General features: G+C 36.1%; 1 protein-coding gene across 2 annotated transcripts in view; it reads left to right on the top strand.

The window, feature by feature from the left end:
- Nalcn (sodium leak channel, non-selective) overlaps nt 1-19,491 on the top strand; it is a 240,345-nt gene that overhangs the window by 26,041 nt on the left and 194,813 nt on the right. The gene's annotated exons all lie outside the window — the stretch shown is intronic.

Below are 19,491 nucleotides of genomic sequence, written 5' to 3' on the forward strand. Positions count from 1 at the left end.
GAAATGGCACTGAAAAACACATTGTGGTATGTCTTTAAAGGACAGTTTTACAAATAATGTCTCCAAATTTCATTCTTATGTTTTAATATGCCCTCAACTTGATTTCTGACATTGTAGTCATATGACATTCATTGTTCATTTGACCAAATGATAGAGTTTCCTATTTCACAAAAATCTAGAAGCCAACAATTGTCACTGTATTTAAACTTAATCTATTTCTGCAAGTAATTTTAAGACTGTCTGACTGTCCTTGTATTTCACAAGCACAGAGGCCTCTTAGGGTAACACTGACTTTCAAGAATGAGCAAGAATCTGCAGATAATGTGTGAGATATGCGATGCTCAGGTTTGAATAGGCACAATAAAAGAAGGGGATACAAATTGGAAAGAAAGAAGTCAACGCATCCTTATTTGATGTGATATGATAGTATACATAAGTAAACAGCTTTGGAGCCTGCCCTGGAACTAGCTCTTGTAGAACAGACTGGCCTCAAAATCACAGAGATTTGCCTGCCTCTGCTTCCCGAGTACTGGGATTAGACGTGTGTGCCACCACTTCCTGTCAATAGTTTTATTTTCTAAATTATTGCAATTAAATTAACAATACTCATCCAAAATTATTTTCAAAAACTATTGGTTTATTAAGCAAATGGAAGAAACTAAGAAATGACTAAATCTACCAGATTTTCTGACTCTCAAGTCACTTCTGAAGAAGGTAGCTATGTGTGCTGAAGGCACTAGGTTTCTTCCCTGGAGAGAAATACTTTGTATTTTTACTGTTATTTATTTTATGAATTTTTCCTTCTTTGATTCTGGGAGCATTGATCATAAGATGGACTCATATCTCCCCATAAAAGTCATAAATCATTTATATTACATACTAGTGAGAAGCTCTAGAATTGAGTATAATAGAGGGTTAATTATTTAGGGGTAGACTCACAGATCACAGGGAACGAGGAACAACAACCTAATACCACAGCAGGAAGAGGCTGGATGCACGCTTTACATCAGTATATATAGTATATACAGTACATAGTATAGTATATATATATATAGTATAGTATATATATATATATATATATATATATATATATATACCCAAGTTGGCGGGTAACTTAAAGGTCACTGACAGTAGGAATTCCTACAGCAGAATACCTGTATATCTCACAAAATAAGGACTAGGAATCCTCACCCACAATGCTTCAGTTCTGATGTATGATGTGGTTGAAATTCTATTATTATAGTAATTTATCTCATAGTACACCTGAAATGAAATATGAGTATAAAATATGGTAAGAACAAATTATCTTGAATCAAATCTTAATAGACTGTAAATTGAACTTTCTTGATGTTGCTGCTAAAAGACTAATTCTCAGATTTCAATGTTGTTAAACTATATTTCTTGGTGTTCTACATGATACCAGGTATGAACTTTACAAGAGGAGAGAAAATAGGAATTGATTATATATCTATGTTTTTAGTATATGTTTCTATTGCATTTATATAAATACACCAAATTCAAGAGTAATTTGTAAAACATATAATTGAGATTTATATTGCTTTTAGAGAAAGTACCAAAAGGTTATTTTTATGCATTCATCATTATGCCTAGTGTTACCACTGCAATTAATTATTGATTTTTATAAAAGATATATATGGAAGAAAGAACTAGGATAATCATATCTAAGAATCCAAATCATTTGTGAAAAAAAAAAATCTGACAATTCTGAATTGGCTAAGGAGTTCCCTTCTCATGGGACAAGGAAAACCCAACATATTTCTGATGAATATAGGAGAAGATTGATCATGAAACACAAGAACAATAATTTTGAAAACCCCTTAGGAAGGAAGAATGAGGTGATGGTTATCACCCTGTTTGAAATGGGTTGCAAGCATAAGGTTTTTAAAGGAGGAAGTTTGAGTTCTAGATTATCAAATGAGATCACGGACTTATTTAACTGAAGTTAGATGTTCAAGTACTATTCTAAATGTTAAAAAAGAAGATGTTGGTAGGCACATGCTGCAGACGTAACTGATGATGGGGAATCCACTCGCTGCTATTCTGCAGCTGTTCGGGAGTCCCTGTTGAATGGGTTAGAACATACGGCTGCTGGAAGGAGATTTTAGCAGAACAGCATGCACAAAGTGGAGTTGGGGGAAGGTAATAATATGCTTTTAGTATTAAAATAAGTATTTGCAGCATCTAGTGGTTTAAAATTATCATTTTATAGTCATATTTTATTATTTTAAAATATAAATATTTTACATAGAATTTATTACAAACTGATGTTATATAATTCCCTTCCTCATCCCTCTTGCCTTTTCTTTCTTTTTCTTTTTCATAAATGTCATAATATTTAAAAATTACTTAATTACCACCCCTACTGAGAAACATTTAAGTTCCTTTCTTTTTTAAATTGTTTTTATTGAGTTATATATTTCCTCCACTCCCCTCTCTCCCCCCATTCTACCTTCTCCCATGATCTTCGTGATCCCAACTTACTCAGGAGACCTTGTCTTTATTCTCTTCCTATGTAGACCCCTATGTGTTTCTCTTAGGGCCCTCTGTGTTGTCTAGGTTCTCTAGGGCTGTGATTGTAGACTGGATTTGTTTGCTGTATGTCTAAAAGTCATTTATAATTGAGCACATGATATATTTGTCTTTCCAGTTTATCTCACTCAATATGATGTTTTCTAGATTTATCCATTTGCCCACAAATTTCAATATGTCATTATCTTTTCCCATTATGTTGTACTTCATTGTGTAAATATAACACATCTTCTTTATCCATTCTTTGGTCTAGGAACATTAGATTGTTTCTAGGTTCTGATTATGACAAATAATGCTGCTATGAACATAGTTGAGCACAAGCCCTTGTGGTACAATTGATCATCCTTTGGGTATATACCCAAAAGTGGTATTGCTGGGTCTTGAGGTAGGTTGTCTCCTAATTTTCTGAGAAATAGCCATACTGATTTTTAAAGTGGCTGTGCTGGTTTGCACTCCTACCAGCAATGGAGGAATGTTCCCTTTACCCTACATCCTCTCCAGCATAAGCTGTAATCCATGTTTTTTATCTTGTCTATTCTTACTGGTGTAAAATGAAGTCTCAGAGTTGTTTTAATTTGAATTTTTCTGATGGCTAAGAATGTTGAGCATTTCCTTAAGTCTTCTTTCAGCCATTTTAGATTCATCTTTTTAGAGCTCTCTGTTTAGGTCTGTACCTCTTTTTTTATTGGGTTATTTGTTCCTTTGATAACCAGTTTCTTGGATTCTTTGTATATTTTGAAGATTAGCCCTCTGTCTGATGTGGGGTTGGTGAAGATCTTTTCCCATTCTGTAGCCTGTCATTTTGTCATGTTAACCATTTCCTTTGCTTTACAGAAGCTTCTCAGTTTCAGGAGGTCCCATTTATTAATTGTTGCTTTCAGTGTCTATGCTACTGGGGTTATATTTAGGAAGTGGTTCCCTGTGCCAAATCATTCAAGTGTACTTCCCACTTTCTCTTCTATGAGGTTCAGTATGGTTGGTTTTATGTTAAGGTCTCTGATCCATCTGGACTTGAGTTTTGTGCATGGCAATAGATATGAATCTATTTTCATTCTTCTAAATGTTGATATCCAGTTATGTTTGCACCATTTGTTGAATATGCTTTCTTTTTTCCATTTTATATATTTTGCTTCTGTGTGTAAAATCAGGTGTTCATAGGTGTGTGAGTTGATATCCAGGTCTTTAATTCGGTTCCAATGGTCCTAAGAGAGCATATTTCTTCTCGATGGCATGAAAGAAGAAAGAGATCATCTATGCCTGCTCCTTTACTTCAACTAGGCCTCCTGCACATTGCATAGTGTTTTCCAAAGTCAGTTAATCCTCTAAAAGTATCCTCGCAGACACATTCAGAGATAGGCTTTATTAGTCTCTCCAGGTATCTCTCAACTCAACCAAATTGACAATCAAGGTCCACCTTTACACAGGCTTCTCACTGATCTCTCAAAACTATTGCATTTGTCTATTGACTCTCTTCTGTTGCATGATGATAGATCCCATTTCATTATACCTGCTGCCTCTCACTCCTCATTTCTCTCTTATATTGTCTTCTCCATTAGCTATTTAGATTGTTTAGATAGAGGTAGTTCTGGTAAGAACGAATGTTTTCTTCCCCTTGGATTAAAAGAAAGGCCATGAGTTAATTTTTGGTGTCAGTGTAGCTGGCTTTTATAAAACTTCGTACGATTAGATCAGATTATGCCATAAGGAACAGAAATTCTGTCAAAGTAATGGATGAGATGAGTCTGCATTCATATCTTCCTGTGTCCTAGCCACATTTCATTTGAACCTATAGGAAGACACCTGGAGGGGCTAATTAGCTTGCAGCTGTCTGTGATTAGTCTGCAAAGGCTGAGAAGAAAATCACATTCAGAAATTAGAGAGCACTCGCTGGACGGTTAAGGAAGGACAGGAGCAGCTAGTGGGGAAAATAAGAACTGAGTTCTTTGCGCAGAGTGTGGGAGAACCCTGGACCCCTGAGAATCTGAGAGGAAAGAAAGTCAAGGCACCCGCAGACTGTGTGCAACGTGCGCAAAGAATTATGAGTAGCTGTGAATGCAGAGCCTACTCCATTGCGTGGTGGGAAAGAGAATATATATGACTTCATGGCCTGCACTGTGCTGAGTGTGAGAAAGAAGAGAATCCCCCTAGGTGGGTTCACAACGCCCAAGTCTGTTGGTTACAGCTGCAGTTCATCAGCATGCAGACGTGTGTTTGACATACATTGTGAAATCAACAAATTTATCAATTCATCCATAGTCTGTACTCTTACATGAGGAATTTTTATGTCTTTTGGTAGTTGATCTCTCCCATAGAAATTTATGCCATTATAAAACCATGAATGGGTGGAGAGGAAACATTTTGGTGTAGCCAGTAACTGAGGTTTATAGAGAGTTAATCTTTTAAGGAAAAGGATAGCAAATGTAATGATTATTGCAAAGTATAGTTAAAATTGAAATTATAGCTAAAATAAATAAAATATCAAATAAAAAGTTGGTAAAGAACAAAATATATCCTATAATATAAGGATTATATAACCTGATAAACTATTTAAAATATTCTAGTATTGCTACTGTAGTACTTCTTTTCCTTTTTGTCAAAGAGGAGTCCATTAAAATATTGCTTATTGATACCAGTTTTATTTACTTGCATTAGATTTGAATAATTATGGCACAATAATAAGTTCTGTTTTTATAATTTACTGATCTACCTAGCAGTTGTCAAACATCTAGAATGCTCAGAATACAGACCAGCAATATGGCTCAATATGTAGCAATGCTTGCTGCAAAGCCTGATGACCTGAGTTTGATTTCCAGAACTCACGTTGTGGAAGGAGAGAACTAACTCCCACAAATTGTTCTTTGTCCACCACACTCGTGCTATGAAACACACACACACACATACACACTACACACACACACTACACACAAATCAATGTAATAAAAGTCTTTAAAAAGAATTTTCAAATTAAATTAATGGTGAACCAATTTTATATTTTTATATAAATTTTTATATAATTATATAGCTTGTAAGTATTTTAACCTTGACAGTAAAATGGGTCAACTGGTTATTCTCTTTATTCAGTGTACATGTGATCCTCAGCAATAACTCCATCAGTCTATGACAAAATGGCAGAACACAAGCTTAGACACTTGAGAAAGCACCGCGTCCTGGTAGGTTTTGATTATCAACTTTACAATCAAACCTAGAATCAGCTGGAAGAGAGTCTTAGTGACATTTATCTATAAGGTTCTATAAGGTTGAGCTGTTGACATGTCTGAGGGAAACTGACTCATGTATATGGCTGTGGGAAGACTCAGCCCACAGTGGACAACATCATTCTCTAAGTTTGGATTCTGAACTATATAAAAGAGGAGAAAGTAAAGTGAGAAGTTGGTATTATGCATTCATTCTCTCTTGGTCTTCACTGTAAGTGTAGATAGAGGCTTCAAATCCCTGCTTTGATTTCCCTGTGGTGAGAGATTGTAACCTAGAGTTATGAGCTAAACTAAACGCTTTCTTCCCTAAATTGTTTTTTTAATTTCATCACATTTTATCACAGCAACAGAAATAAAAGCAGGCTAGAAAACACCATACCTTATGACACATAAGTCTTTATCTTAGTTAGGGTTATTATTGCTGCGATGAAACACCAAGACCAAAACAACTAGGGGAGGAAAGGGTTTATTCATCTTACACTTCCACATCTCTGTTCATTGTCAAAGGAAGTCAGGTCAGGAACGCAAGCAGGACAAGAACCTGAAGGCAGGAGCTTATGCAGTTCCTTACTGATTTGCTCCCCTTGCTTGCTCATCCTGTTTTCTTATAGAACCCAGGACTACCATCCCCTGGGATGGTACCCCCTACAGTGGGCTGGACCCTCCCTCATCAATCACTAATTAAGAAAATGCCTTCCAGCTATTTCTAATGGAAGAATTTTCTCAACGGAGGTTCCCTCATTTCAGATAACTCTATAGTTTGTGAAAAGCAGACAAAAGACCAGTCAGCTCAGCTCACAACTTCCACACCAACAGTATCGCAATAGAGAAAAGACATATGTGTATAAAGGACACTGCATGTATAACAGTTCAGTCTTATTCCTCTTGTACTTGGGGATAATCAGAAGAGCTAATTATCTTCTCTGCAAAATCTCAGGTTATGGGTTTAACCTATAATTGAGCTGATATTGACAACTGTGGGTGGAGTCTAAGACTCATATATACTTTAATTGAATTATCAAATTCATGTTGTATTGTTCATGTGAGGAACTGAGTACAGATTTGTTGGTAATGTCAACAAAATTTTCTATTAAACTCATAATTTGTTCAGAAATTTTTGACACTGTGAAATTTATCATAGCTAATACAAATTGCAAAGATATGCAATAATTAGATATTTAAGTCTTAGAATCTTTGAAGAATTATATATTTCTTATTTTTTATGTCACTGCCTGCTACTCCATTAATTGAAACTTGATTATTTGATATATTAATGTAATTAAGAGCAAATTATTTGTGTTAGTTAATTAAACAGATAAAACAAAATCATAAAACTTTAGATTCTAAAAATTTATCATAAAGATAATGAGCCATGTTTACTTTTTATTTATAGAATGGATTTTAGAATCTTTGGTTTTTTGAGACAGGGTTTTTCTGTGTAGCTTTGGATGCCCTGGAACTCATTTGGTAAACCAGGCTGGCCTTGAATTCACAGACATTCATCTGCCTCTGCCTCCTAAGTATTAGGATTAAAGGTGTGCATCACCTCCACCTGGCACATTTTTTATTTGTATATTTATATTTATTTTTATTGATTCTTATTGAGTTCTACATTTTTCTCTAATCTCCTCCCTGCCTCTCCTCTCTTTTTCAATCCTCCCCATGCTCCCAAAATACTCAGGAGATCTTGTCTTTTTCTACTTCCCATGTAGATTAGATCTATGTATGCCTCTCAGGGTCCTTATTGTAGTCTAGGTTCTCTGGGATTGTGATTTCTAGGCTGGCTTTCTTTGCTTTATGTCTAAAAACCATTTATGAGTGAGTACATGTGACAATTGTCTTTCTGGGTTTGGGTTACCTCACTCAAAATAATGTTTTCTAGCTCCATCCATTTTCCTGCAAATTCAAACTGTCGTTATTTTTTTCTGCTTTGTACTACTCCATTGTGTAAATGTACCACAGTTTCCTTATTCATTCTTCATTTGAGGGGCATTTAGGTTGTTTCCAGGTTCTGGCTATGACAAACAATGCTGCTATGAACATAGCTGAGCACATGTCCTTGTGACATGATTGAGCATCCTTTGGATATATACTGAAAAGTGGTATTGCTGGGTCTTGAGGAAGGTTGTTCTCTAATTTTCTGAGAAATCACCACACTGACATCCAAAAAGGCTTTACCTAAGCTTGCATTTCCACCAGCAATTCAGAAGCATTCCCTTTTCCCCACAACCTCTCCAGCATTTATTTTTAAGAGGTGTTTTTATATTATTCCCATACACTCCCTCTTACTACCATATCTGTTCTATTTTTAGTGTGTCAATATTGAATATTAACTAATTTCTAACCTAATGGATATGAGGGGAATTTTTTATATATTTCAAGTAACTAATGATGTTATAAGAAATTAAACATTTAAATATATGTGCATTGTAAAATCAATTAATAATTTCCCATTAACTTCCAGTCCATACAGTTGGTCCACTTCCTTCTCAGGATCTTTTGTCTTAATCACATCTCTCTTCAGCATACCAGAGATGCTTGTCTGTTTTATTTTCCTTTTTCTTAAAATTGGAATATTTCCAAGAAGAAGCCATGGTCTAAGTAAGAATTTGGCCCATACACCAAAAAAAAAATGGTGTAGTTTGGAAGATGATAATAATCAAATGGTTGTACCATGCCGTTGATCCATCCTGTCAAATGGTACAAGAGCTTACACTGTGACTGACAAACTAGAGTCCTTGCTCTACACACTGGAATTTTTCAGATGCCCTTTTCTTTTAACTCTGGCAGAGTATTATCAAAGTGGAGAAGAAATGTGCCAAGAGATGGTTACTAAGAAAACATTTGAATCAAATAAAAAAGAGTTATACTAAGAAAAGAAATCTTGACAGCTTTATTCCGTGTAAAAACAAAAGTAATAATGAGCAATCCTGGGCATCTAACAGGAAAAAAGGAGGTGAACTCTGGAAACCAACTTCTGTCAATAACACACATCCTCCTGAGACAGATTCCAGGAACCAGAGTGGACAGGTAATGGTCCATTCCTGGTAATTGATGTCTTGAACACAGTAAGCCATCTAGTAGATATAAAAATAGGGTACTTATTCATTTCCAGCCTAACATTTTTTCTATGAAGGACCAGAATTTTTTATTGCTAGAAATAATAGCATGCAACAAGCCCTCTACTGTGTAACATTTTCTGCTACCTCAGGCTTCTAAACAGTAAAAAGCCAAAAAACCAAATTATTTCAAATAGGATATGTCCCAGAATTTTTAATATTTCTTCAAAAGAGCAATGCAGGGTAGAATGCCATCCTAAACCAAAATCAAATATTAGCAAGGATAGGTTTTGCAGAGTGGATTTTACTCAAGAATGCAAAGAACTTGTAATTTTTCTCATTTTTAAATTAATTTAGTAAGTTATAATTTCAAGAACCTGGGATTTCACATGGGTTTTTCAAATCACATCCACACAGATTTGCTTTACTGTTGGACATTAATAGCCTGAAGGTAGAATTTAATCATAGAGTAGACACTGTACCAACAGGAGGGAGAAGCTGGAACCTATCAGGATAAGTATTCTTATCACATAGGAGTGAGAACAGGAATGAGCAGAAAGAATAGAAGGTAGTGACTGATGTGGGGAAATACAAATAATTTGGTTTTAGGGTCTTTGGTTTTGAGATCAACTTCAAAGACAAACATTAGGGCTTGAGAGATGGCTCAGAGGTTAAGAGCACTGGCTGCTCTTCCAGAGGTCCTGAGTTCAAAGACAAACATTAGGCTACAAATCCACAGATGCTAAGAGAACAGAAACCTCCTTTTAAGAACTACTCAGCTAAGTAAGGCACATACAGAAAGACCAACATTGCATGTTTTCTCTCACTTGTGAATCCTAGACTTTATGTAGGCACATAAAAGCATGAATGCATCTATTACCACGTAGTGGAAGCTGAGCTGTCTAGAACACATGGGGGATACAGGATGGGAGAGAATGGACTATAGAGGGATACGAGATGAACACAGACAAAACATATTACATGCTTATATGAAAATGTCCTTATAAAGCTCAGCAGTGCATAGAAGGAACATATACATTGCAAATACTCAAAGGAAGTGTTAATCTAATTAAATTTTCTAAACTTTTATTTATTATATACACAGTATTCTACCTTCATGTACACTTGCATATGAGTCACGATGTGGTTGCTGGGAATTGAATTCAGGACCACTGGAAGAGTCATCTCTCCAGCCCAATTTTATCAATAAAAATCATAAGTCAGATATCTGGGTAAAAACCTGAAAGATCAGAGAAGCAGGGGAGCAGCCACCAGTGATTTCCTCCCTCTACTGTTCCTCCATTTCAAAGGGCTGAGATCCTGTCTAAGCACCGCCTTACCACTTCCTGTCCCTTTCTCTACAGTCTTCCAAACCTCTAGAGGTAGCTAGTGGCTAGCTCCACCTTCTGACCCCAAGCAAGCTTTTTTTGTCAGAACACAATCAAAATATCACACAGCACTCAGATATTTAGTTTTCTTCACATTTGAGAAAACGAAATAATTTTGAATGAGATGAACTGGATATTCATCCGATGGGGCCTGATCTTGTAAATAAAAGTGCTGTTACTGAGGGCTGCGGAGATGGCTCACTCAGCTGTAAGAGCACTTGCTCTTCCAAAGGGTTTGACTTTCACAAGGTAGTTTACAATAGTCTATAACTTCAGTTCTGGGGACCCTGATGTCCTTTCCTGGCTTTAGTGGGCACCAGGTACACACGTGCCCAAACATACTTTCAGGCAAGCCACTCGCACATATTTCTTGTTATTATTAACAATTAAAAATGAAGAAATTACGAAGTTTTGTTGCATGGAGGCTGCTCATTAGTCCTGGTTACCTAGCCACGAAATAATCACACAGAAACTGTATTATTTTTTGTCATCTATTTAATACATTTATTTAAAGATTTGTAAATGTAACACATGTTAATATTATATTGGTATGTGCTCTGAATGAAAAGTTTAAAAAAAGATTTTTAGAAATAAGCTAGTTAGATATATTAGATATCTCTTTTACATGTATATAGTTGTATATTACTTCAGTTTTTCTATCTTCCTGAATGGTCAGACATTTTATATTTTATACTAAAAGTGCAAGGTATCAAAGAAAAAATAGAAAACTTAAACTTTATAGAATTAAAATTTTTGTTCTTTTAGAGAGTGAAAGGACAATTTACACAAATGTGAAGTATTTGAAAAATGCCTGTGTCTAGTATAGATGAACCATTCTCACAGTTCAACCATAAAAAGGAAATTCAATCTGAAGACAGATTTATCTGTCATGCCACTATGATAAAATGCCTGACACCGATATTGATGAATTAAAGGGATGCTTCTGTTGCTTTTGTGGTTTGAGAAATTCAAGACAAAGGCCAGGAAGCCCCATTGCTTTGGGACTTCGATGAAGGTAGCCCATCATTATAAAAACCTACACTGGAATATGTTCTCCACCTTGAGAAAGAATCCGTAAGAGACTAAGACAATATCTTGCAACCCGAGAAACTGTATTATTTAAATAATTGCTTGGCCCATTAGCTGTAGTGAGGAGCTGGCTGCGTTCCCGCCCCCTGCTTCCTGCCACCCAGCTAGCTTTACACCCGAAATAACAACACACAAACTGTATTCATTGAAACACTGCCTGGCCCATTAGTTTCAGCCTCTTACTCACATCTTGATTAACCCATATCTAATAATCTGTGTAGCACCATGAAATGGTACCTTACCAGGAAGATTCTAGCATACGTCCTTCTTGGGCTGGAGCTTCGTTGCATCTCTCTCCCTGAGGAGAGGCATGGCAGTCTGGCTCAGAGAGCAGAGGCATGGCGATTTATTAGCTTCCCTTCCCAGCATTCTGTTCTGTCTACTCTGCCCACCTAAGGGCTGGCCAATCAAATGGGCCAGGCAGTTTCTTCATTAACCAATGAAATCAACTCAAACAGAAGACTTTCCCACATCAATTAGCTTTAGCTTCTCATTGGCTAACTCATACTTCTTAGTTTAACCCATCTCCATCAATCTGTGTGTTGCCACTTGGCAGTAGCTTTCTGGCAAAGTTTCGGCATGTCTGACTCTGGCAGCTGCTCCATGGTGACTCTCTCTTCACCTTCCTTCTCCCAGCATTCAGTTCAGTTCCTCCCTCCCCCCCCCCCCGCACCCCACCAGCCTACCTAAGTTCTACCCTATCAAGTAGGCCAAGGCAGTTTCTTTATTCATTAACCAATAAAAGCAACACATAGACAGAAGGACCTCCCACACCAAAGTTTATTTTCCTAAATTTCAAACATCAGATTTCAGATGAAAATAATAATTTGACATATTTCTTTATACTCAAATTCACATTCTCAAAACCATCTAAATTCAGCCTTGTCTCCCAATACTTGTATGTTACATATACACAGATCTTATTTTATGGAATAAATGAATTTCTACAAACAAATGTGTCTTATTTCATTAATATGCTTTGTTTCAATGCATGAGTAAAACATACATTCCAGAAATCCTAACAGCATATAACAAGAACAACAACATAACAGGAAACATTCTCAAAATCATAGGTTTCATGTTTTTAAAAAAAAGTGAAGTTAAATGTAGCATAGCCTTTTTTTTACATTATTACATCTTTTAAATTCAAAAGGTAATATATTTTCTGAGTATGAATCAAAGAAGGAGATTTTGTCCTGCAGCAGTGTAATTATGGTCACTTCTAAGGTGTAGACTATGGAACCAATACCAAACAAGTAACTGGGTCAAAATACTGAATTTCCTCAATCTCCAAACTAAGTTAACTTGTCTGAGGCTCCTCAAGTCATCACGTGGATCCTCATATATGCAGGTTATCCACATCAAACACTGTTATTTATAGTAAAATACTGTTTCCTTTAAAATACTTTTGTTTGCATAATATAACAAATGGAAATAAATTTCATAATCAATAAAAATTCTAAATATTAGGTGAAACTATTTCAGTCTATAATAGAAAACAATTCGACATCTCAAAAAATTTTACCTTGGCTAATATTGAGAAAGTCCTAAGGGAGCCTAAATGGAGGAAATGCCTTGAATAGTTGTGTGTCAATAAAATATTCATAAATGTCTATGAAAATTAAAGCTAAATATTCAATGTACTTTTAGCTTAGTTTATTTAAAAGATGAGGAGACTTTTTTTTTTTTTTGGTTTTTCGAGACAGGGTTTCTCTGCAACTTTAGAGCCTGTCCTGTAGACCAGGCTGGTCTCAAACTCACAGAGATCCGCCTGCCTCTGCCTCCCGAGTGCTGGGATTAAAGGCGTGCGCCACCACCGCCCGGCATGAGGAGACATTTAAAGTTCCAAGATGCCATAAAAATATTATATTTAGCATCCAAAATTGACTTAATTGTGTGCATCTAACTATGAAGCAATTTTTCCCTGTCCATTTTATGGAATATACAAGAGGACATCATTTTAAAAACACCCACTCAGTCCTTTTAAGATATTTTTTAAAAAAATAGGGAAATGTGGTGTGAACACATTTTCCCTCTTGCAATGTATGCAAAACATTTTAAAAAGGGTTTCAAGGGCAGAGTTATTAACCAGTATATTTTTTACTGGAATTCACAGAACTGATAGATTGCTAATGGTTTCATCCAAGAAAAAATTGGTGTTTGAATTTATAAAATATGAACATGTTTCTTTACTGGGCCTCAGGTAATGTTTTCATCACTGATAGAAGTCAGGGAAGGTAAATATGGAAATGAAATATTATTTGAAAACATGGGCATAAATATGCAATTTTGAGAAATCACCCATATTTCTGTCAAACTAAATGCAATAGCCAGTGTTTGTATTGCCTGCAGATAGAGAATAAATCTAGAAGGTTTTGCTGAACAGAATGTTTCTCTTGAAGATTTAAATAAAATGTCTGAGTACTTCTTTTGGCTCCTAAAGATAATGAATGCAGATCAATTAGATTAAGGTTCATTTGAATTTAGAGGGATAGTATAATAGAGAATTTAATCTGTTTTCCAATCAATATGGCAAACATGACTGTTTACTGGTCTCTCAGAGACAAAGAGGAGGAGCATATTTTATTTTTCCTGGAAGAGCATTTGCACCTTAAGAATCACTTTCAGTACATGATCACTGACCCACCCAACCCCCCAACTAGACAGTTCCATTCATTCCTTTTAGGGAGTGGCAGAGCAGTTGTGACGTGGGTGTTGGGCATCATCAACTACGCGTTTATTCACACATACAGCATGGCACAGAAAAAAGGAAGAAGGAAAGCAGAAGCCTGATTCCTCCCTCACTGATTTCATGGGAGATTTGGGAACTTGAAACAGACCAGAAGCATGTTAAATAAGAAGAAAAGCAGGATGGGCACCTGACTCTGAGTACTCAAAAGGAAAAAGTTCTTCCAATTTCCCTTCTGATGTAACATCTCGTTTTTCTGCTTATGCTGCCCTGTCTCTGTACGTACTATGTAAAAATTACCACCATTAGGTTTGTTGTTATTAATTGATGTTAGTAACTATAGTTAATAATTCATTGCCGATAATATCAATTTTAAGAGTAAGTTAATGCTAGATGTTTTAGTTCATGCTTACGAGTGGTATGCACTTTCAAAATAGAACAGTTTAAATTTTTATCTTAAATTAATATAGAAATTTTTCACTTTTCAGATATAATCTATCCAGCTAAGACTGGGAAGCCAGTTGTACATAAATCTGTTATTACTCAGGAAAGATTCCCGTGTTTTCTAAAGGATACAGTATAATATATCCTGTTGAAATTATATAAATTCTACAAGACTCTCTCTCCTAGCAATGTTATCAAAAGTCTGTCTGTCCATTCATCGATATACCCATCTACCTACCCACCCACCCATCCATCCATCCATCCATCCATCCATCCAAATAGCCTCTCATAAACATCTTCAAAAGGAGAGTAATTCAGATTGGAACTGGGGCCTTTTCAAGGAATATTGGCCAACCTTTGGCAATTTCCACTTTTTTCAAATTTGCATAGAATCTGAAGTCTTTATTCAATATCATGTTATGATTTGACATTTTTTCTTTCCCAAAGTCAAAGCCACAATGTCTTCTTGCTAGTTTAATAATTGTGTGAATCAATCTCTTATTATTGTCAAGTTTTTGAGAATTTTATAATTTATTTAATGGTGAAGTAATTTAAACAAATACATTAGAGAAATTATAATGATTTTGTATTGTTTCAATCTTCAAAATACTATCTTTTCCTTTCCCCTTTTCATTTGTAAGCTTTTCTTCCGATTAGCAAAGTCCATCCTTAGGGGTTTGATGAGGTAACTTTGATGTAGCATTAGTATTGCATCCCCTAACATTTTCCTTCACACATCTATGGGAAGTTTGCATGACTGGTGGGTGTACTCTTGGTTAAGAACTTAAATACAAACAATCTGTGTGATTTTATAAACATCCTAATAAAAGCTCTATTTATGACCCTTCGTTCAGGATCCTGCTTGCTACCTTTGTGTTTGTTGGATTAGAGAGAACAGGGACTCAGTGGTCTTCCAGTTTCTCTAGTCAGGGCTGGCAATGAGAAGTACTATCCTGCAATAAGGTAGCCTGCTTGAGTTTTACAGGAGAATGGAGCATTTGAGGTGCTAGAACTAGGCAAGCTGTAAGATGCAGACACCATCTGTCACAGAGAAAACGCATTAGCAAAAGCCACCTGTCCTTACATTGTCTTGCCCTTGCCCAAAAATTTCATATTTGCTCTCATGTTTGCTTACTGTTTCTGAGTCCCAAAGCTATCTAATGGCTAATGGGACTTTTCTTTGGCACACTGCATATATTAATATTTTGTCTTCTGTTGGGTTTTAGACTTTATTTCATTTACAGTATGTGAGAACATATTTATTAACTAATTTTTGGTCAGTTTCCTTCTAGGCCAATCAATTAGGTGAGAAAATTTTTAATTCTCTTTTCAACAATATTTTTTTATGGACACATTCTATTGTGTTTTGAGAATTTGTTCACACTAGTCAAAAATAGGCAAATACCGTTGCTTTCAAGTAGTGTAGTACTCTGGAAACTCCTTAATAGGTTCTGCATCTCCCAGGATATTCTAAATCCAGTAAAATTTGCCATAAAGGTTAGCCAGGAATTCTTCCTTTAATTAAAAGTGTGGTGACTGTGGAGGAGAAAGCTGGGAGGGTCTCTGGAGAAAGAATTGCAAAGCAAAGAAATCATCTAGTGCCAAGGCTCTGATTTAGAAAGCATGTTCGATACTCTGCTCTAGTACAAATGAAGCAAGGAAGGAAAAGCAGAACGTGAAGTCAGAAAGGCAGCAAGCGACCCATGAAGAAGAGCCTGGCTGGTTAGTGTAGGGCCTGGCCTTGTCCTATAGATAAGTTGGGATGGCACAGGAGCCATTCCCAGTGGAGGGGAGAAAACACTGGTCAGAACCCACCAGTGCGCCAGACAAAGAACACTCTCAACAAAAATGATAACTGAAGACACCAAGTAGAAGATGCCATCAGTATCCTACTGTGAGGGAAATAACGGCGGTTCAGACCTAAGGGTGAGGGAGTGTGTGTGTGTGTGTGTGTGTGTGTGTGTGTGTGTGTGTGAAGAGAAGAATTATCCCAAGTGTTTGTCCTGAATGATTTGAATATTTAAGTTACTGGTTGTTCCCTGAAGAACATGAGGAAAAAGTGTTAAGTTAAAGCAACATATTTATATTTGAAATTATTATGATGATTTTTCTCATTTACTTTTTAATTTTTTAATTAAAATATAATTACATCATTTCCCCCACTCCTTCCCATAAACCTTTTTTTTCAAACCCATGACCTTTATTTCTTGGTCATTGTGTGTGTGTGTGTGTGTATTCAAAATATATAAATATTATCTGCTCAGTATATATAAAGCTATTTGTATGTATAAGATTTCAAGGCTTATTTTTAAAGCTCAGCATTGAATAATGAAAGGCACGCATATTTTAATCTTTGAAAGTTACTTACTTTGGTGCACAATGGGTCAGTGACACTTTGTCAAAAATACAAAGCCTGCAGCAGCTGAGCAGAGGATATTTCCTATAAGAGTAAAGTGTCCAAATTTGCCAAAGCTTCAATTCCAAATTCTACTTAAACTGAGTGGTCAGCTGAAGTGGCCGATGAATGTTGTCATCAGCTGTGGTTAACTCCTGAAGGACTTACTCCATCATTGTGATCATAGCTGTGAGTTTAAAATATTTGCAGTGTGTTTTTCGAAATCTTCCTGTTCCAGTAATAAAAAAAATCTCTCATATTTCCTGGCCTAGAATAACAAACTGCAGGCTTGAGGGTCCTTCTGAATATGTGAATTCTGTGACTTTGTTTTATTTTGGTACTTTTGAATTTTGTGTGTAAAAGCAGCTGTGTGTGTGTGTGTGTGTGTGTGTGTGAATGCCTGTTTGTCTGCAGATGTATTGTTCTCACTACTTTATTTGTGTTAACATTTTTTCAATAAGAAATAACACTTTTTAGGCAAGGTTTGTACAGCCTTGAAATGGGACTAACTATAACTCTTACTGAAAAAATGACTTATGACTTCATGTCCTGAAACTCGCCATTAGTTCAGAAACCAAAATGTTATCCATAAAAACTAATGGTCGATCCCATGTTTAAAGTGTCTCTTTTTTTAACATTGCAAGAAATTTTAAATGGGTCTTTATATGACATTAAGCTGTAAATATTGCATTGTTATTTTAGGTCTATGGTGGGAATTCGTCTTTCGGTTAAGGGTTTATGTGGAATATAATTTCTGTGGTTAGGCTTGCCTGTAACTTACAGCAAGTTAATGGAGTGATTTTTGTAGAAACGGGAACTATGTTGTGGAAAGTCATTGTGTATTTTGCCTTGCTGTCTTTCCCAGAACTATTCATTCAGACCCTTGTATTTATAGGAGCTTTGAAAATAGTAACAATATACTCCTCCTCCCTCAACTGACATTTCTATGAGGATCAAACACTGGAGAGACCGAGCCAAGGCTATAACCCACTTTGTCTATCAGAGACCGAGGCAAGGCCATAACCCACTTTGTCTATCAGTCTATGAAGTAGTCTGGATTCACTGACCTGGACAGTATAGACGCCTGAGCTCAGCCCGAGAAACTCAACTTGTGTGACAGTTGACCCCATGAACTCGTCTTATATGACAGTACACCACTCTCTGGAATACTTTCCAAGTCTCTGTGGTGTTGCTCTTTCCAGCTGCTGGGTTAGCGAAAGTCATTTCTGTAAATGAGTCTAAAATTGTTCACTTCAGGAAGACGTTTGTCTCAAGGCTACCTCTATATAGGAAATGCCAAAATGTATATAATACCATCCTGAGCAGTCATATGCCAAGGAATAAGGGATAAACAAGTTTTGGGGGAATGTACAAGCAAATGTCTGTCAGAGCTTTACATTTTTAAGATATGAAAACGTAAGTTAAAATGTGTTCCAAAAAATAGCATTTTATTATAATCAAGCCAACTTTACCTTTGTAAAGTATTTTCTTTATTTAACATTCCACTTCTCCAGTAACTGTACTTGTACCACAGAACATGATACAATAATCAGAATTCTTGTTGTTGCTACCAAATTCCCAGAAGTTCTATCCAAAAACTAAACAATAATTAGTTTTTAACTTTATATTGTTTTGGTTTTGACTTGTCTAAAAGGCTGATGAAAGAAAAATCTTGTTGTTTTTAGGTTTTAAATCTTAAGAGTTGATTAAAATTCAGAGGATAACTGAAATCTGTTCAACTGCCTTTTTAGTGATCTTACGAACACAGAAAGAGTAGGGGGCAGATAAATGTTCTCTCAGCACGAACAGTAAATAACTGCTCAAAATGCACAAAGAGGAATTTCTCCTCCCTCCTTTTGCCTTCCATTGGCCTAGTCTGTCTACTTTAAAAAGCAGAATTTTGCTTTCCCAAAATGTACCAGACAGGAATTTGTTCAAATTCCTCAAAACCAAGCCAGGAAAAGTTCAGAAGTTTCAGGCATGCATGGCAGAGTGGGAAGGGCATGTCTGTGGAAGCAAGTATGAATCATTGCAACACAGCTGCAGGATTGCTCTCCTGGGTCAACTTAAGCTTTATTGAGCCACAGTACCCTCATTTTAAAATAAGAGAATGCTGAGAACAAACTTCTGAGGTGTTGATATAGTACCAAAGCATATAGAAAACACCTGCATTTATAGCATGGTTCTTCTCTTGGTATTCTTCAGAAAGTACTAGGGAGCTCAGGCTCACTGCCAGGAACTGTCCTGGTTGATACTATTGAGTGGAACCCAAACTATTGGTTTTCTATCCTGAGGTATAGGTTGGTTAATTATTTTCCATGATACGTTCATGAACCTCTGTAATGATAAAACTGAGTCAATTCCCTGGCTATGAAGTCCAAGCAAGGATAACCCTAAACAAACTGTTCCTCATATGTCAAATATCTTATGAAAGAGCTCTCCCACAATATGCACAGAAAAGAGTATATTCCTGTGTCACTTAAAACCTTACTAATTTGTACTGGGTATTTGATATATGTCCATACAGCAGTAGCAAACACACCCAAGGTTAAGAGAATTGGGAACTGCACCTGTCATAGTAGGAACTTATTTGTATTTTGCTAAATATCCGTTAGTATGAAGAAGGCAGGAAATGACCAAACAATAGGTTTGCACAATCATT

This window comes from Arvicola amphibius, chromosome 13 (genome assembly GCF_903992535.2).
Source record: "Arvicola amphibius chromosome 13, mArvAmp1.2, whole genome shotgun sequence".
Lineage (NCBI taxonomy): Eukaryota > Metazoa > Chordata > Mammalia > Rodentia > Cricetidae > Arvicola > Arvicola amphibius.